This window comes from Bubalus bubalis, chromosome 17, assembly GCF_019923935.1.
Source record: "Bubalus bubalis isolate 160015118507 breed Murrah chromosome 17, NDDB_SH_1, whole genome shotgun sequence".
Taxonomy (NCBI): Eukaryota; Metazoa; Chordata; class Mammalia; order Artiodactyla; family Bovidae; genus Bubalus; species Bubalus bubalis.
The window spans coordinates 4,610,161-4,630,472 of NC_059173.1; the positions used below are offsets into that span (position 1 = coordinate 4,610,161).

At 45.4% G+C, this 20,312-nt stretch overlaps 1 long non-coding RNA gene across 1 annotated transcript; it reads left to right on the forward strand.

Annotated features, from left to right (window-relative positions):
- The first annotated feature begins 7,991 nt into the window (after positions 1-7,991).
- Positions 7,992-9,659, forward strand: LOC112579901. The gene is made up of 2 exons (XR_003104177.2): positions 7,992-8,757; positions 9,527-9,659. It is a non-coding gene; the product is annotated as an uncharacterized LOC112579901 (long non-coding RNA).
- Positions 9,660-20,312: the final 10,653 nt, after the last annotated feature.

Consider the following 20,312-nt stretch of genomic DNA (forward strand, 5'->3'; position numbering starts at 1 on the left):
ACTGGAAACTAATATATTGTAAATCAACTACACCCCAATATAAATTATTTTTTTAATTTAAGTTAAAAAAACACACACACACACAAGGCTTCCTTGGTGGCTGTGGTAAAGAATCCACCTGCCAGTGCAGAAGACTCAAGTTCTATCCCTGATCCGGGAAGATGTCACGTGCCGCAGAGCAACTAAGTCCATGTGCCACGACTATGAAGCCGGTGCTCCAGAGCCGGGCGGCGCAGCTGCTGAGCGCATGCGCCAAGCCCACTGAAGCCTGCGCCCCCTAGAGGCTGTGCTCCACAGCAACAGAAGCCGCCGCAGTGAGCCCCCACGCCGCAACTCGAGAGCAGCCCTGCTCGCCCAGAAAAGCCTGAGCAGCAGTGAAGGCCCAGCACAGCCAAATACATGTATATAAAAGAAAAAATAGATATATACAGGAAAAAAAAAAAACACACCCACCAGCGACTATAAAACATTACTGAGAGGAAGTGATGGATTTCTGAGACGATGCTTGAGTTCCTCATAGTGAACCTTTTCCTTGAGCCCTGGGTGATGCTGTCTTTCTATAAGCACCGAACAAATTAATAGCAAAGGTTTACTTGTCAGAAACAGTGGCAAAGACGTGACATGCACATTTTCCTGGGTCTTCAGAACAGTCCTGTCACTGTTATCTCCATTGTGCAAGAGGACACGGAGAGTCAGAGAGTTCCAGTAACTTGCTCAAAGTCACACAGACAGCAAACTCGCACCCAAGCCTGTCTGACTTGGGTAACAGTGCTCCGAATCACCACTGAAATGCTAGAAACTCAGTCTTAAGATTTGTACCGAGGCAATAATTCTACGTGCAAGGTTGTAGGAACGTTTGTAACGTGAGATTTCAGAAATGCCACAAAATGACCAAGATTGATTCTTATGCCAGAAACCCTGGGTGGGAGTCAACCATTGGAATAGTCGTCACTTGCACATGCAGTGATGACAAATGACCACTAGATGGCCCTGCAGCTCGTTACGGTGTCCGTGCCCTCTACCTCGGCCTCTTTGTTCCTGGTGGCCAAACCACAGAAAAAACAGAGAAATGAGAAAACTATGCAGAATGTGGGGGCTTATTTTTCAAAAAGCTCAGTGTACTCAATTTAAAAGACCATCCTCTACTCTGAGATCATGCCCTTCTTACTTTGGGGGATGGTAATAGATGGTTACCCTTTCCTTAGCAAATATTCTTTCTTGGCAAAATTGACCTATCACGGGATACCTTTTTTAAAAAAAAATTGGCACCTCTCTGGTGAACTAGTGGTTAGGACTCCACGCATCCACCACAGGGGGCTGGGGTTTGATCCCTGGTCAGGGAACTAAGATCCCACATGCTGCACGGCAAATCCTTCCCCCACTCCATCCCTCTGGCCTGCTGACCTGCTGACCTCAAAAAAAAAAAAAAAAAAAAAATCATGCTAAACTGTGCATTCAGAAAGTCTGGGATCAGTAAAAGTACTAGCTTCTCAGGAATAATGGATCCAGGTCAACCGTCGTCGTAGTGTGGTGTAAAGGTTCTCAGCCCTCCAGGCAGTAGCCCTTGAAAAAAGCTACATACAGTACCTAAGAAAGTTACAGACATAAACACCACACTTAGAAGCTTTTGTAAAAATAGTGAAATGAAAAGTTGATAAAAGAATCATCAAGTCAAGGAAGTGCAGAATCAGTAAGAATTTCCCAAGGGAATTAGTGACTCAGTTGTTAAAACAGCTGGAGTATCAGGAAGGTAGGAAGATGTGAGATGGCTAGAGAGAGAGAAAGGCAAGAAATCTTTTGGTTTTTTTTAAGTTTATTTACTTGGCTGTGCAAGGTTTTAGTGCAGCATGTGGGATCTATTAATAGCTCCCCAACCAGGAACTGAACCCGTGCCCCGGGCTTTGGGAGCACAGAGTCTTAACCACTGAACCACCAGGGAAGTCCCCAAAGGAAGAAGTCTTGTATAGAGTTGCAGGTCAAGGCCGAGCTAAGGGATCGACAAGAACCTGCCTAGGCCTGGGGATGTTCTGAAACAGAATGGGAGGGAACTGGGCAGGCTTTTGCTTTGCACTTAAAGATGGTGAGTCTCTGGGTGTGGCCAAAAGGCATCAGAGCCACAGGGATGGGTGTAGAAGACCATCCAGTTATGGACACAGCTATTGTTCTCTACGTTTTTTTCTTTTCATAAGAACTGTTAAAATGTGAGCCCCTCATTCAGTCTGGCCTTGCTTCCAGACGTCTAGACTGCCTCCTGCTGCCCGCCCTCACCAAGTCTGCTGGCTTTCCGTGTTTTCCTCAGTGTTTCTTTGGCTAATAACTTCCGGTGGGAGGGAGGCTCAAGAGAAGAGATATATGCATACTTACAGCTGACTCATGTTGTTGTACAGTAGAAACCAACACAACACTGTAAAGCAGTTATCCTCCAGTTAAAAATAAAAATCAGTTATTTCCTTAGGCCCACTCTGTATGGTCATGGCTCGAATCACTGTAGGCCCTGAATCTTCACCACACGCATAATCCCTTCCAAGCTACCGGTGAGGAATCTGAGACTACATACGGCTGTTGGGGATTCTCCCAAGGTGGCCTTCCCTCTTGGTCATGCAGGCAGATCCTAGGTTCCTCCTGGGCGAGTCCTTTGGGGACTGGGCCAGGCGCAGTTAATCTGAAGCTTTGGGGTGTGTGGAGGAATTGGAGTCTGAGCTCCAGATGGGGAGAAACAGGGAAAGTCCCCAGGTGTCACGTTTAGGGAAGCAGGAGTTGAGTAAGGTTCAGCTGGGAAGCCAAGATGAGTATTTGAGAGCAAGCCAGCCGGACCAGTGAGTCTGGGAAGCCATGCTGAGAAGAGCCCCACAGACCAGGGGAGAGATGGCTAAGAACATTCTAGGGTTGTGGGGAGGAGGACTGTACACCACCTGGAATCTATAACCACAGAGGGCGAAGGGCAGCAAGAAAGGAGGCTGGTCCCCGGAGTTAGACACACCTGGAGGTAGAGGAGACTGTCCCTGCCTAGGGCCCAATCTCCTGTCTTGGTGTTCTGAGCTCTTTTTTCCTTCTAATTAAAAAAAAATGGGGGGGGAGGCATGCTCCACGGCATGAGGGATCCTAGTTCCCCAACTAGCGATTAAACCTGTGTCCCCTGCATTGCAAGGCGGATTCCCAACCGCTGGACCCCCAGGGAAGTAAGTCCCTGGCTGACTCATTTTTTAGTGAGAGTTCTCTTCCTGGCTTACCAATGGCCGCCTTCTCCCTGTGTCTTTACAGGGCAAGGAGAGAAGAGAGAGGAGCTTGCTGGTGTCTCTTTTTCTAAGGACACTAACTGTGTTGGATCAGGGCTCCACTCATCTGACCTCGGTCAGTCAGTTCAGTTGTTCAGTCGTGTCCAACTCTTCGCGACCCCATGGACTGCAGTACACCAGGCCGCCCTGTCCATCACCAACTCCAGGAGCTTGCTCAAACTCATGTCCCTCGAGTCGGTGATGCTATCCAACCACCTCATCCTCTGTCGTCCCCTTCTCCTCCTGCCTTCAATCTCTCCCAAAACCGGGGTCTTTTCCAATGAGTCAGTTCTTCACATCAAGCAGCCAAAGTACTGGAGCTTCAGCATCAATCCTTCCAAAGAATATTTGGGACTGATTTCCTTTAGGATGGACTGGTTTCACCTCCTTGCAATCCAAGGGACTCTCAAGAGTCTTCTCCAACAATTCAAAAACATCAGTTCTTTCGTGTTCAGCTTTCTTTATGGTCCAACTCTCACATCTATACATGACTACTGGAAAAACCACAGCCTTGACTGGATGGACATTTGTTGGCAAAATAATGTCTCTGCTTTTTAATATGCTGTCTAGGTTGATCATAGCCTTTCTTTTTCTCTTCCTCCTTTTAATTTTATGGCTGCAGTCACCATCTGCAGTGATTTTGGAGCCCAGGAAAATAGTCTGTCACTGTTTCCATTGTTTCCCAATCTATGTGCCAAGAAGTGATGGAATTGGATGCCATGATCTTCATTTTATGAATGTTGAGCTTTAAGCCAGTTTTTTCACTCTCCTCTTTCACTTTCATTAAGAGGCTGTTTAGTTCCTCTTCGCTTTCTGCCATAAGGGTGGTGTCATCTGCATATCTGAGGTTATTGCTATTTCTGCCGGCAATCTTGATTCCAGCTTGTGCTTCATCGCGCCCGGCATTTCCCATGATGCACTCTGCACATAAGTTAAATAAGCAGGGTGACAATACACGGCCTTGATGTACTCCTTTCCCAATTTGGAACCAGTCTGTTGTTCTATGTCCGGTTGTTAACTGTTGCTTCTTGACCTGCATACAGATTTCTCAGGAGGCAGGCAGGTAAGGTAGTCTGGTAGTCCCATCTCTTTAAGAATTTTCCACAATTTGTTGTGATCCACACAGTCAAACACTTTAGCATAGTCAATGAAGCAGATGTTTTTCTGGAATTCTCATCTGACCTCATTTAACCTTAATTACTTCTTCCAAATACAGGTTAGGGCTTCAGTGTGTGAATTAGGGGATGGAGGGGCAAATACAACATTTGGTACATAATAATGATATACTAAAAATCATTTGCTCTTAATTAGAAATTCGAATGTAACTGCATGCCCTACACTGTATCTGACGATCCTACTCACACAGCTGTGGTTTCTGATGCCCTTCCGTGTCCGGGACTCTGGGATCAGCCAGCTCAGTACTCACGACAATGCTGCTGAGGGTGGGGTGGGGCATTTATCATCCCTGCTTTCACCCTAGGAGGAAGTCATGCCTTGAGAGGTTAAGCAACTTGCCCAACGTCACATAGCTACCAACTGGCCCGGGCAGATAGATGAGGCAAGAGTCCATCCAGCTGAGGCAGTGTCCAACCCAGAGCAAAGCAAGGCTGGTGACCACCTCGTTAAAGCCCCTCTGCAGAGAGGGCTACTGCGGTGCTCAGGACCAGGCTCCATTAGCTCGGAGCACATAAAGTCCTCCAAAGTGAAACTGTGTGTGTACAAGCCACATGCCCACAAATGAGTAATAATGCAACCTCCTCCCCCCCAAAAACTGTATTCATAGAACAAGCAATGAAGTACCAGCAAGCAGCTCTTCCAGGCAACACCTTTAAAAATGGATGAACTGACTCCAGGAAAGAGTGTCAAATCAGTCAAAGCAAATAATGCTGGAGTGAGGGCAGGGTTACTTCCCTGGTGTTCCAGTGGCTAAGACACTGCACTCCCAATGCAAGGGGCCTGGGGTTTGATCCCTGATCAGGGAACTAGATCTCATATGCTGAAACTAAGACCTGGTACAGCCAAATAAATAAATAGATAGATATTTAAAAAAAATACTGCTATGTCCTCTTTTTTTTTTTTGGCCCCATCACTAAGCTTTCACAATCTTAGTTCCTCGAGCAGGGATTGAACTCTTGGACCCTCACCAGTGAAAGTTCGGAGTCCTAACCACTAGACAACCTGGGGATTCCCCACCTTTCCTTTTTTTAATTAACTTTTTTTGAAATTTTAAATGAGATATATTAACATCAATAAAATGCACAGATCTTAGTGTACAATTCATTACTTTTGGACAGTTGTATATTTTCTGTAACAACTGCCCCAAAACAAGATGTAGACAATTTCCATCATTCCAGAAAGTTCCCTTGTGCGTCTTTCCAACCCTTTCCTCCTGTTCTGATTCCTGTCACCACAGATGAGCCGGTACCTGAGCATCAGATGAATTGATTCATACAGATCATGTTCCTTTGTATCTGGCTTTTTAACCTTTTCTTTCATTTTTGAGTGGGGTGAAGTTCACATAACATAAAAAGCATCATTTTAAAGTGTGAGATTCAATGGCATTTAGGACATTCACCATGGTGTGGAACCACCACCTCTATCAAGTTCTAAGACATTTTCATTACCCACCCCCAAAGCAGGGGTCCGCACCCTCCGGGATCTAACGCCTGATGATCTGAGGTGGAGCTGATGTAACACTAATAGAAATAAAGTGCACAATAAATGGCATGCACTTGAAATCCTAAAACCATTCCCGGCCCAGACTGTGGGAAAATGGTCTTCCATGAAACTGGTCCATGGTGCCAAAAAGGTTGGGAACAGCTGCCCCCCAAGGAGACCCCACCCCCAACAAGCTCGCACTCTCCAGTCCTTTGCCACCCCCAGCACCTGGCAACTGATCACCTGCTCTCTGTCTAACCTTTACTTTTTATGGCTCATCAATCCTCAACCATCTGGTTAAAGTCCCACAAGTAGAGAGGGATTATTGAAAAGAGAGCCAAGGAAGAGAAAGCAGAAGGACAGAAGATCAAGGCAGACAATCAACCCATAAAGAAGGACGGCATTCCAGATGATCAAGCCTTGAAGAAGGACAACATTCCTAACCAGGAAGAGAAAGACTATTCTTTCTCTTGAGGGAAGGCTTCTGTTCCAACCAGTCTTAAAGCCTGCTCTAGTGCTATCTTGGCAAGTGGTGATTTATTTTCTTATCAACAAAGCACAGTCCAGGGGCAATGTTGAAACAAGAAAAGCTCCACAGCTGGCTCTCTGTACAAAAGGCATTGACATAAAAACCAAAGTAAATGTTAGCATCCTGGAAACAGCAGCAGGTGTTTTAAATACAAGAATAGCAGCCGGTTTGGGAGAATTGTGACCACCTGCTAAGCAGTATCTACTCAGAATTCATCTAAAATGGTCATCATGGGGATGGATGGTTTCTGACTTCTGGGCGTGTTCTGCCAATCGATCTTCTTGCTCTGTCTTTCTTTGCAGGGGATTTCTGGATAATTTTCATGTTTTCTCACCGGATTCTTGTTCACCATCATGCGCTTAGCACCTAAAACCTAAGATGGTGCTCGGCACAGTGTTAGTTGCTCGGTTGTGTCCAGCTCTTTGCTGTCCAGTGGCACGTGGCATCTTCCCGGACCAGGGATCTAACCTGCATCCCCTGCATTGGCAGGCTGATGCTTAACACTGGACTGCTGTTACTTCTGTGTCATAGACATTTGTGTGCGTCTCCTCTTGGACAGAAAAGGTCCACGTGTTAATATCCGTGTATCATCCAGAGAACTAGTAAAGAGTCTTTTCAGGTTCCAAGCATTCACTGAATATTTGCAGAATTAAGGAATCACCAATAATTCCCAACTAGATACCAGCACTGACCTAAGCTTGAACTCTAAGAGGTTAACTCTCTTGTAAGTTTGTTAACTTTTGCTTGAATTGAATCTCAATGTCCCTGAAAACAGCAACAAAAAGTCAAAGGAAAGGATTCTCATGGCCATGATGGAATATTCTAGAATCCTACTGTGCCTTCTGACTGTGATTCCTTGAAAACCCTTGTGAGATGGGTCCTGGATGAGTAATGGGAAAACAGAGGCTCTGAAAAGTGAAGGACTTGTGTGGGGTCACAGAGTGTGTGAGTGGTGACGTTCACACTTGAACCCAGGCAGCTCGATTCGACCCTCTGCAGCTCTGCCCACGGCAAACTGACCCCTGCAGCCAGATTCCCGTGTCACCGAGTTGATCTCCTCCGCTTCCAGGTGAGGAGCAGAGACGTACACGAGGCAGTGCTAGGACCAGCGCTCCGGGCTCCCGGCTCCCAGCCCACAGGCACCTTCTCCTGTTTGCCTCTCAAAGGGAGGCCTCACTGGGGACCTTGGGTGCCCTGCCTCGAGGCCTCCAGGTGCTATTTACTCAGTTAGGTGTGGGCTCTGCCTGGCTCCTAGGCTGCTGTTTGCACGGTAAACGTCACCCAATCTGTACCCCCACCAGTGGACGGGAACAGCGACTGAAAGGAACCTTCTTTTGCTGGTTTCGGACACCTTGACTTGGGTTTTCAGTTTCTGTGTCATACCATGCAAATTACTGAAGGCGGGGGTCGCCTCAGCGGCGTCTTGTCCTAAAAGCAGTGGGCCTGGCCTGGGTCTTTTCCACGCCTGTGCAACCTCCGGAAAGCCGGACAACCTCTGAAGTCACAGGGATGCAGGTTTGAATCCCAGGTCAACCACGTGACCTTTGGCTTACCCTCTCAGAGCCTGCTCATCCTCCTCTGAGAAACAGAGCCAATTCCTACCTTGCAGAGAAAAGAGAGCAGAGGCTAGGAGTTATGCACCATGCCCGGCTCACGTCCTGTAACTGTTTGCTCATGTTCTAATAGTGACTTATTTCACACATCCTCATGTTGGGTTCTTTGAAAATAAAAGGAGCTTTGTAACTTAGGAGGGCCCAAACGAGGTTTCTTGTTCTTTGTGACCCCGATTTCCCATTACCTGGCTTCTTCTGGGAAGAGGGTTCCAAGAAAACTTTCAGAAGTAGAGAGCAAACAAACAAGGAAGATTTTAACCGGTTAAAAGAGATGGTAGATTCTGCCTTTCTCGGGAAGGCCACTGCCTATGGCTCACTCATCCACTCATTCAGTAACTTTACCTCCCTGATCGATTGATTTCCAACCAGCGGTTCCTGTTTTCCAACCAGGATATGCAAACAAAAGCACTTACTGGAAGGGAGGTCTCAGGGCCTCTGGATTTCATCAGCTGCCCACTCTCCCAGGAGAGCAGGTGGGACCAGTCGAGCCAGAGGCCAAGGCCAGGAGGCAGGCTAAACATTTCAAGGTCTGTGGGGCCTCTTCCTCTTGAGTTTTTAATTTCAATGCGATGCACATAAGAAATGCCAAGGAGGAAGCAGTTGATTTGTGGTTGCCAAGCCAAGGAGGGTACAGAAGAAAAACAAGATGAAATGGAAAAGGTCAACAAGCTCATTGTGCAAAGTGAGGAAAGCTGCGGGCTTGGGGGAGGGTGGCGGGAGGGGCACAGACACAGATCCCAGAACCCCAGGCTCCCACCTGGCTCCTGACCCCGAGGGATAACTCCTCCAAGGGACTCAGGAGAGGGACAGCACCCCCTGAACTCAGATACCCCAATGTCCCTTCTGTCTCCTTTTAGGAGAGAAGCAGAGTAAGGAACTGGGGAGGGAGTGAGTGTGCAGAATTGAAAACCAAACAAGGGAAGGGTGGGGAGGATGGGAAGGTATCTTTTCTCTCTTTCTTTCCTGTCTCCATTTCTAAAGAAAAGTTGTTGGTTAAAATGAAAATATCAAGGAAATCTTGAAGGAAGCTAAGGATGAGGGTAAGAAAGGGGCAAAGGATGTCTCAGGAGAGTTGGAATACGTATACCGAAATCCAGAAGGGTCTTCTTATCCACTCAGCCTCAGGAACGGTAGCAGATGTCAAAGGTTGAATATATGGTGTTAGTTTCAGGTCTTTTTTAGCCCTGAATGAACTATTACTGCTTTCTTGAGATTCTAGCTCAGGGGCCAGGTGGCATCTAGTTTCTCTAGCAGGGAGAAGGAGCAGGGGGAAAAGTAAAGCTAAATCCTACACAAACTCCTGCTCATCCTTCAAGGCCTCATGAATATTACCTCCTCTTGGAAGCCTTCCCTGTTAGCCCTGCAGAGCTAGGCCTCTGCTCCTCAGTCCCACCCCTAAGGGTTGCTTACAGTTATACAACATTAGTCACTTATTATGTCTCCTCTTCTAGATTCTGCTCCCAGAGAGAAGATAAAGGCAGCACAGCGCTCAGGATGAATGATTGACTCCAAATCAAGGTTTTTCTGGCTGTGGTTCTAATCATAGTGTTGGAAAAATCAGTTCATTGCACATGGAACAGAAATTAAAAAAAAAAATAAAAAAAAACAACTACTGACTGCAAATAGTTGAGCACAGGTGAAGGATGGAAATCTTCAGGAGAACCTCAAGTCAGTGCAAACTGTTCTCCTTCTTGTCCTGGTCCCTGGAAGAGTAGGGGGACATTTGCTGATCAAGATTAGGAGTGTCCCTTTAGAAAACTGTTTTCAATTTCTTCCCCCCAAATGTTTAAAGTTACACATAGACAACACACTTCCTGCAAGCCTGAACAAAGTTGATTTTTCAAGACACTGATGAAACACACCAATTGAGAAATTTTATTTTCATCCAAAGTTGTGCCCAGGGTGGCTATCTTCTATACCCCTTTCTCTGTTCTAGAAAGTAAAGTCAGATTCAGAGGCCCTTTGACTTGTAAACTCACCTGGTCATCTGGAAGGTGAATCTAAAGGATCCCTGGCATGTGGCTTTGGGATGTCGGAGAACCTGCATTCATTCCTTCTGTGGCAGTGCCTGTTCCTGGACAGCGCTGCCCAGGGTTGGAGTCTGAGGCTGGCGGGTGGGCACTCCGGTCACCAGCGTTCTGTTATCTAGTGCTGAGGAGGCTGTTTGTGGGCGTGAAGGGCTCAAACAGGGGATTATCTCTGCTGATGTCAGTTTCCTTCAGATTCTAAGACAGGGCCGCCCTGGTGAAGTGAAGGGGCTCAGACTGGACTGCCTTTGCTTCGGAGCCTGGAACAAGCTCCTTCCTGTGTTCCAGTCACTCAGGCACTGTTAGGCTGCTTTCAGGCACATGCCTGTCTTTTCGAGTAAAAACAGACAAAAACAGGGCCTCCCAGGGGGCCCAGTGGTAAAGAATTCACCTGCCAATGCAGGAGACGCAAGTTCGGATCCTGGATCCGAAAAGATTCCACGTGCTGCAGAGCTCATAAGCCCATGTGTCACAGCTAGCGAGCCTGTGCTCCAGAGCCCGGAGCTGCAACTGCCGAGTCCACGTGCCACAACTACTGAAGCTCGAGCCTGTGCTGAAGCCGCCGCAGTGAGAAGCCCACACACCACCACTAGCCCCTGAGATCCTTCTGAAACTAGAGAAAAGCTCGCACAGCAATGAAGACTCAGGATAGCCAAAAATAAACAAATAATTTAAAACAGAAACAGACAACAACAATGAAAAAAAAGCTCTTGAAGAGATCCATGGTATATTCCTGGTCCCCAGCAGAGCCAAGGGCTAACCCCCACCCCGTGCTATTCAAATTTAGTGGTCGGTCCCCCACTTCTGGCTCCCGTGCAGGCATAGACCATGACGAGGGCTTTTAGGAAACATGTTGTGGGTCCTAAGGATTGTAATAAACTCTATAATTCTGGAACTCTAGGTTGGAAAACACAACTCATTTTCAAACACAAAATGATTCTGTTTAGTACGAAACAACAGGGTTCCCCACTTTTTTTTCTGGCTGCGCCTTGTGACTTGTGAGATCCTAGTTCCCCGACCAGGGATTGAACCCAGGCCCTCCGCAGTGAAAGCTCGGAGCTAACCATTGGACCACCAGGAAGGTCCCAACAGGGTCCCTTTTTAAAAAACTGGAGATCCCAACCTCTTCCTCCCCAGATCCTGCAGCCTTGCTCAGCTGTTCTGTGCAGAGCAACTCCCATGAGCCCCCCCAGCCCCAGGTATGGCATCATCCAGGCCCCGCCCCGGAATCTCACCGGAGGTCACAGGTTTGTGTACCGAGGCAATGTTGGCAGTTCTCTGCTGGGAATGTTGTCCTAGGTCACACAGACAGAACCGGTCGTCGGCAACCTGTGGCCAGGTCCAGCCCACCCAGGGGACATGCGGGCCTTTTGTCCTATTGTTGGGGGAGGGTGAAGCTGGGGAAAACTCACCTGGTGTCCATCCCTATGACGCCTCTCCTACATGTCATCCATCACTACGGTCCACCTTCATGGGCACTTTTCTGCATGTAATCAGTGATCAAATTTTATATTTAGACATATTTTAAAGACTTGGACCCACCATTGCTCTACTTAGCTTTCTGGGACCTGTCAAAACTCCTGGCTACCAGATCTCAAAAGATAGAAGGAAGGATGAGAATTGTGTGAAACTAGAAAGAGTGTGGGAATGACACGTGGTATGAAGGTGGATGACCCTTGGTGAGAGTAATAACTAACATGAATTGTGATGCTTTCTCTGCATCATGAGCTGTGTTTAACATATTATCTTGGTCGACACTTGATTCTCATTTTCCTAACAGGGAAATTGAGGCTCAGAGAGGTCAAGTAACTTGTCCAAGGTTACCTAACTAGAATGTGTGAGAGCTGAAAACCTGCCCGATGTCCATTTGTCTATGTCGCTAGCCCAGGCCTCCAGCTCCCAGGTTGCAAGGACTGTCCTTACAGGGTCTGGAAATGGAAGATGCATGGTCTCTGTTCTAATATTCTAGGAGGCAATCGTAATTCTCGTCCTCCGCTCCCAAAGCTTTTCTCTTTTTGTATTTCTTTTATTCACCAAACCAGAGTTTGGTTCATATTTTACCCAGCTGACTCTTGGAGCTGCATAAATCCTGGATGTTTTCATGAAAAAAAGTTTATGAGAGAACAGAAAATGTACAGCTTGCTATCTTTCCCCACAGGAATATTAGATGTACAAAGTTAGCTATAAATAAAAGACAGGAGGATTTTTTCTTTTTTTAATATTGAAAGTCCCTGGGCCATTCTCAAGAAATCTTGTCTCCTACGACGCCAGGTCAGGATAAAACTCACAGCATCACCTGAAGGCAAGGCCATCTCATCAAAGAGGGAGGGATTCAACTGTTATTATTTTAGAGTCAGAGCCTCAGGGTATGTATGTGTCTGGGAAGGTTGAGTTTAGGTAAATCCAGCACTGCAGATAAATATCACTTACTGAAATTAGTCATGAAACATTTTGCAAAAACAGATATACCATACGAAAGCTAAGCAATCAAAACCAAGGCAGGATCCTAGAACAGAAAACAGAAAGTAAGGGAGAAACTGTTGAAATCCAAATAAGATCTAGAGTTTGGTTAATAGCACTGTGTCAGTGTTGGTTTCTGAATTTTGACAAATGTAACAATGGTAGCGTAGGCTGAAAACATTGTGTGTGTGTGCTCAGTTGTGTCTATCTCTTTGTAACCCCATGAACTGTAGCCTGCCAGACTCTTTTGTCCATAGAGTTTTTCAGGCAAGAATACAGGAGTGGGTTGCCATTTCCTACTCCAGGGGCTCTTCCCAATGGAGGGATTGAACCCACATCTCTTGTGTCTCCTGTTCTGGAGGCAGATTCTTTTTCCATTGTGCCACCTAAAAAGGCTGATAACATTACGGGAAACTAGAACTGTTTGTGTAGGGGAGTGGGGCGGGAGGGTGGCATAAGGGAATTCTACTGGCCTTGTAACTTTTCTGTCGATCTAAAATTATACCCCAAAAAAGTCTATTAAAAAAAAATTTCACAACCAGCACATTGATATTTATTTTCTTAGGACTAATGAAGGGCACCTGCCCACTGAAACTTCTTTCAAGTAAGATAAAACTTGCTCCTCCTGCTGCCTTTGAACCTTGGTGTCAATAAAGGTACTGACAATGGAGAGTCTGTACTTTCTTCAAAAATACAAAAACAAACGTTGAGCCATTTACTGCTCTGGGTCAATGCCAACTGTAAAAGAGAGTCATGTAATATCTCTTCACTTTTCAAAGAAAACTTTTCCTTTTGTTACTGTCTGCTCCCTTTCAGGCTTTGTTTAATTTACTGAGCAAATGAACAGCAGCGTTTTGCAGAAGCCAAAGGAGTATTGAATTTCTTAGAGCCCTAATACACACAAATGAACTTCAGGAAGTGTTGCAACTCTTCTCCAGAAAGGGGTGGGCAGCCCGCAGGATTGAAGGAAGCATCCGCCAGCAGGACCAGGAGGACTTCCTGCCCACATGTTGGTGTCTTGTTACTCAGATGGTTCAAAAATGTCTGCCTTTAAACACACACTCATGAAATTAAAAGCACTAGAATCACTAATCCTAGCAAACCAAAAGACTGCATCCATTTCTCACGGGTAATGAATCTGTGGTTTCAGGTCAGTTTCTTAGCTGTGACAGATGCACCACAGTCATGTAAAAGGACAATGTTGGGGGAACGGGAACTGGGTGAGGGGTGTAGGTAGCACTTTCTGACTAAAATACAACTTTGATTCTATTAAGGAAATAAAAATAGTGTAGACAGACTTTGGCTTTTCACTCTTTCCCTTATCATTTAAGAATTTTTCATTTCTCTTTGTGAGACCATAAAAAGTTGTCTTACAATTTTTTGCTCTCCTTTACCATCCAATTGGTGTTTATAACAATAAGCCATGTAGCACTTTCCTGCTAGAATCTGTCTCTTGACTACAGCATGAGTGCCTATAAAATAAGATACCAGGCATCTTTAACAGTGAGTGTCAAAATCATGGTATCAAGGAGCCAGGATTCTTGAAATCTATTCCCATTATTGTCCTGGACCATTTTAATATCTGTTTTGTCAATGAACAGGGAGATTACAAAGATGAGTCAGATGTAGTCCCTGCCTTCAGGAAGCTTACAGTTTAACATGGAGATCTAGGTAGGTAGGCAGTACTGCCGATAATCATAGGCAGCAAGTTTAGAGCAGTGGATCTTAATGGTGGGTGGAGGGGGAGGTCTCGGCTCCCAGGGACACTGATCATGTCCAGAGACAATTTTGGTTGTCATAATGGGCAAGAGTGGGGGTGGGGTGCTCCTGGCATCTAGTGAATGCTAGTAAAATTTCACAATGCACAGGACACCGCCTCACCCCACAACAAAGGATTGTTCAGCCTCAAATGTCATTAATGATGAGGTTGGGAAACTAAGGTTTAAACAGAGAGAGGAAAAGGACATTCCAGAAAAATGACGGGACTGAAGTATAGGACAGATAGATAAGCTGGAAAGTGTAGCTTTAAGATGATTATTTTGCCCCTTAGAACTTACAGGGTTTGTTTTTGTTTTTTTTCTGGCCACAAAATAGTGATGCTATAATGCTAAGTCGGAGAAGGCAATGGCACCCCACTCCAGTACTTTTGCCTGGAAAATCCCATGGATGGAGGAGCCTGGTGGGCTGCAGCCCATGGGGTCGCTAAGAGTTGGACACGACTGAGCGACTTCACTTTCACTTTTTCACTTTCATGCATTGGAGAAGGAAACGGCAACCCACTCCAGTGTTCTTGCCTGGAGGATCCCAGGGACGGGGGAGCCTGGTGGGCTGCCGTCTCTGGGGTTGCACAGAGTCGGACACAACTGAAGCAACTTAGCTGCAGCATAATGCTAAGTGACTCATCTCTTTTCCTGGTATTGGAAGGGAACTGATAAAAATTTTGTCTCTGGGATCCACCTACTTCCTGTCACTCTATTTCTTCAGCAGTACTAGTAGCCCATTCACAAGAACAACAAAGACAGTGTTTGGAAAATCTGACTTAGGGCATCGTGTAAGTAAGTGCCTGTAAAAGTGAGGATTGTGTTGTATGGCAGATAATAAAAACCCAGGCACCATGATAATTCTACTTGTCACATGTAACTTGGGATCTGTAAGCAGGCAGTCTAGAACTACTAGGTCAGGGCTAGATGACCACTCTCTGACGGCGTCAGGAACCCAGACTCCTTCCGTCTTTACTCTCTGACATCCTTAGTTTGTGGCTTCCTCCCTCATGTTTGCAGGGTGGCTGATGAACTGTCTCAATCTTTCCACTGTCATCAGCATTGCAGGCAAGCAACACTGCCCGGGGGAAAAAGGGGCAACAGTCAAAAGGCGTAATGCCTCCCAGCAGAGTCTTCATTGAACAAGCTTTCCCGGAATCCTCTCTGCCTACTACTTCCACTTACACACTGGCCTGAACTTCATTCCACATCTACTCAAGAGTTTCCAGGGAATTGGGAAGCTGAATGTTTTCAGTTAGGCAACCTGTACAAAAGTATTATTATTTTTTTTTTTAATAAGGAAGAAAAATAGAATAGATGCTGTGTAAATAACTAGAAATATTGCCTTAGTGCCTTAAAATGAGCACATTCCAGGCTTTAGTAATGAGTCCAAGACAGACCAGCTTTGTCTTGAATTCTGCTTTCAAGAAAATGGTATTATGTAGCAATCTGCCAGAGTAATTTAAAAGATGTTCTGTCTTTTAAAGCATATTGCTGACAACCTAACAGTTTAATAGCCATTTAAAAATATATTTATTTGAATGTCTAATGTATACTCAGCACTATACTAAACACAAAGAAGTGTAGCACATGCTTCTGTTTCTAATGAGCTTTTTGAAATCCAGTTGGAGAAACATAACAATGTGTACACAAATGGAACGCTAGGTAACAATGAAAGAGTTAGATAACAATCTGTACTAGCAGTCTAAGAAAGCCTTGTGGGACTTGCCTGGTCGCTGAAGAATCCACCTAGGAATGCAAGGGGACACGGGTTTAATCCCTGGCCCAGAAAGACCCCACATGCCACTGGGGCAACTAAGCCTATGCACCACAGCTACTGAGCCCATCTGCCCTAAAGCTCACGTTCCAACACAAGAGAAGCCACCACAACGAGAGGCCCCAACACTGAGGCCAGTGCACAGCCAGCGAAGGCCAGCGCAGTCAGGAATAAAGTTTTTGGTTTTTTTTAAAGAAAGGAAATCACTGTGGTAACAATTAATTTAAGGAAGAATCATCTATGGATCCTAGAACTGTGAGTGAAAATCTAATGAGGAACAGGATAGCTAGAAATCTTAAAATATCTTTCTTATTAAGTACCAGTACTAATTAACTTCAGGGGGTACTATGGTAACCAAGTGGTAAGAATTAACATCACTAGTTTTGGGACAAATGGTCATCTTGTGCCTCCTGATAAGATGCACTGAGAAGAGTACAGCACCATCTGTGTATTCCTGCCCATTCTACTTTCCTTACAGGTTTTATCTCAATGCAACATAGTTTTATGCTTAAAAGTCTATTGTTGATTACCTAATAGGCTACCTTGGACAAAAAATACATGTATTTAAGTATTTTAAAGCTTTTTTCAAACCATAAAAAATTATTCTGCATGGAGCTATTGTAACAATTTAAATCATGACAAATTTTATAAGCCTTATCAAAACAACTTATATTCCAAATTTTGGTAATTATTAAACACAGAATAAAATACATTGGAAATGTATCTTTCCATCATGTATCAGCGGATTAATAGTACTTATTGCTAGAGTGAGGCAGGATTCAGCGTTAACTTTATTCCTTTTTTTTTTTTTCATTAAAAGAGTGCCCCCAAACTTTGTTTGTATACCTAAATGGATAAGTAAGGAAGGCATATTTGGTTATAACAATGCCCTTCAATTGTCTGAACATCTTTTGACTTAGAAGCCAATGATAATGATTTATCATTAAAAATTATGGTATTGAAGTATCTGCTGACAACTCAACTTTGTATATAACAAAGGAGTAGAACCAATGGAATTGGAAAGGGATTTGATACTCAGTGATGAAGGTCATTTCCTTTTCCGATCTCATCACTAGTAGCTTGATAGGTCTATTTGTTCCTGCTGCTGCTGCTGCTGCTAAGTCGCTTTAGTCGTGTCCGACTCTGTGCGACCCCAGAGATGGCAGCCCACCAGGCTCCCCCGTCCCTGGGATTCTTCAGGCAAAAACACTGGTGTGGGTTGCCATTTCCTTCTCCAATGCATGAAAGTGAAAAGTGAAAGTGAAGTCGCTCAGTCCTGTCCGACTCTTAGCGACCCCATGGACTGCAGCCTACCAGGCTCCTCAGTCCATGGGATTTTCCAGGCTAGCCCCAGACATTTTTCTACCGCAGGGCAGTACACCTTGGGAAGATTAAGCATGAGTGTAGAGTGTTACAATGGAGACTGAAAAAGAGAGATGGGAAAAAGAATAAATAGGCAGGAACTTCCCTGGGGGTCCAGTGGCTAGGACTCAGTGCTCCTAATTCAGGGGGCCTGGATTTGTTCCCTGGTCAGGAAACTAGATCCTACATGATGCAACTAAAAGTTTGCCTGCCACAACTAAGACTCCAATTTTAGGATTAGGCTTAAGACCTGGTGCAGCCAAATAAAGAAAGATTAAAAAAAAAAAAAAGAATCGCTTGCCACCTGTGGTCAGTGGTTCCTGTAGTAGATAGAGCAGTTCTTGAATTTTAGCTTCAGATTGCTTCTGGGTTGCTTTGGTGTAGTTGTTTTTTTTTTTTTTTTTTTTTTTGCATTGACATTTATTTAGACTTAACGTTCTAAATTAAGAGGAGAAGCGGATGAAGGAGGATGAGATGGTTGGACAGCAACACCAACTCTATGGACATAAGTTTGAGCAAGCTCCGGGAGTTGGTGATGGACAGGGAAGCCTGGCGTGCAGTCCATGGGGTCGCAAAGAGTCAGACACGACTGAGCTACTGAACTGAACTGAATGTTCTACTCTTTCTTGCATTTCACAAAGACTAAGAACTTTGTGTTTTGTATAGTTTAGAGCTCTAATCACAACTGCCTTGGTTTAAAATATTAATGGCATCTGATGCAAGAATTATCAGAGTAACCTTACAGAAAGGATATAAAACTGTTCAAAGGTTTGGACAAGAGTGTTCATGATTCCACGGAGAGAAATCAGCACTGGGTCCAATGACTGGTTTTGAGTATGATTTAACATGTTTATTCAAGATTTTTTTAAAAGGGCCTTGAAAACAAAGCTGGGGGAGTTAGTTTCAACATTCTATTTCTACCCCATTGACCAAGACTAAAATGCAATCCTCCTTTCCTCCTCTGCCCCAGCTCTTGTACCTTTTCCATATGGTTACTTATTTACACCATGCTGGACTGATAAAATCCTCATGCATTTTCAAGTCTAAATGATTTAAATTTCTTTTAGTTGCCTTGAGATTTCTTACACAGTGCCAGACATTCTTTTGGTCTTCACAAATATTAACTTAAAAGTCTTCATGACATTTACATGGCTTTTCTCAGAACCTCTTACAGCTTTTCAAGGTCCTTTAACAGGAACATGTATGTCTCAACCAGAAAGCATTGCAAGGAATTTCCCCCAAATGTTCCAGGGCCAGGAGTGAGTCCTACCCTGCATGCACTTTAGGACCGTTAGCTCAAGGCTGATGAGGTTAAAAGGGAGGCTGGCTGCTTTGTCCTGTTCTCTGATCAGCTCCTATATCTTTTCCAGTCAAAGGAAGCAGCCTGTGCTCAGGATGCTCTGAGGTGGGCCGACTCAGTTTAAATAAAATCACTGAGTTTACTCCTCCGGTTTGGAGAAAATACTAGGAGACTCACAGTCCAGCCCTGGGGATGACCGAAACCATGCCTGAAAGGGGCCTGTATATTGAGAGATTGAATTTTCATTCATTCCTTCATCCCAGCTTGTTTTCTCACCACCAAAAGATAACTGAAAAGCTAGTCTGACTTAATAACACCAAAGAATTACCTGGAAGCATTCTTTCACTCTTTGCCTACCTTCCAACCACCAGAGATTCACTCACTCCCTTTAGGGCTTTTAGTCCCTTTAGGGCTTTCTCTGGTGGCTCAGTGGTAAGGAATCCACCTGCCAATGCAGGATCTTTAGCTTCCACCCTTAGGTTGGGAAGATCTCCTGAAGGAAATGCCGACCCACTCCAGTTATTCTTGCCTGGGAAATCCCATGGACAGAGGAGCCTGGCAGATTACAGTCCATGGGGTCACAAAACAGCGGAACACGACTCAGCCACTGAAGAACAACATCCCTACGAACCTAAAACAGTGCTAAGCACAGAGTAAAGAAAGGGTTGCTTCGTGATTCCAGGGAACTTAACATTTTATAGTTTGCTTCAAAAAAGTGAAAATGCCTGTGGAGGGCGTTTCCTCAGGTTTCTCCATTTTAATATTCCTGTGTCTAAACTGGTCCCCAGCTACAGTTCGGAGGCCCCTCTTTCACAAGTACCCCACCCCGACTCCCTTTGCGCCATAACAGGCAGGCAGGAGCCCTGAATCTCCCATCTTTTATACACATCTTTTTTTGTCTTTTCATAAATACACGCTCACAGCTGAAAGTTTAGAGAGGCAAAGAGAAACGAAATTACAGGCACTCCCGCATTCTGAGAGAACATCACCTATGGTTTATTAAACCTTCACTATGAGGTAAATCTAATTTTAAAACGGGCGATCTCACTCCCTAAGGACTTATTTCGCGGAATTTCTCTGCAGGCTACTTTTTTCCTAACCCAAGGCCAGATTCGCGCTACCCTTTGGATTTTCCACTCAGCTCCGGGCCCGAAGTGGCGCACAAGATACAATTTTCTCAGGAGGGGATAAAAATCTCCGTCAAAATTCCTGTCCGGAAACCTCGCGGTTTCGAATTAAACTCTCCGTCAGCATAGGGGGGGAAATCCATGTAGTGAGGAAACTCCGCCTTGTTCCGGACCCTTCCTCAAGTTCCCGGGGCCCACCCCCCACCCTGCTCTCAGGGGCCCCGCACCTGCTCTTAGACTTCTGCCTGTGGCCACCGCGCAAAAGGCTCCGGCGCCCCCTGCGTAAGACCGCGGTGGCCACAGTGGACGCCCTGGCCCCGCCCCTCCAAATCATCCGGGCCAATGGGCGCAGAGGTAGGCGTGCGTCACGAGGCGCTGGCCAATCGAAAAGGGCCACGATCGTAGAAAGGCTGGGCCCGGCGGG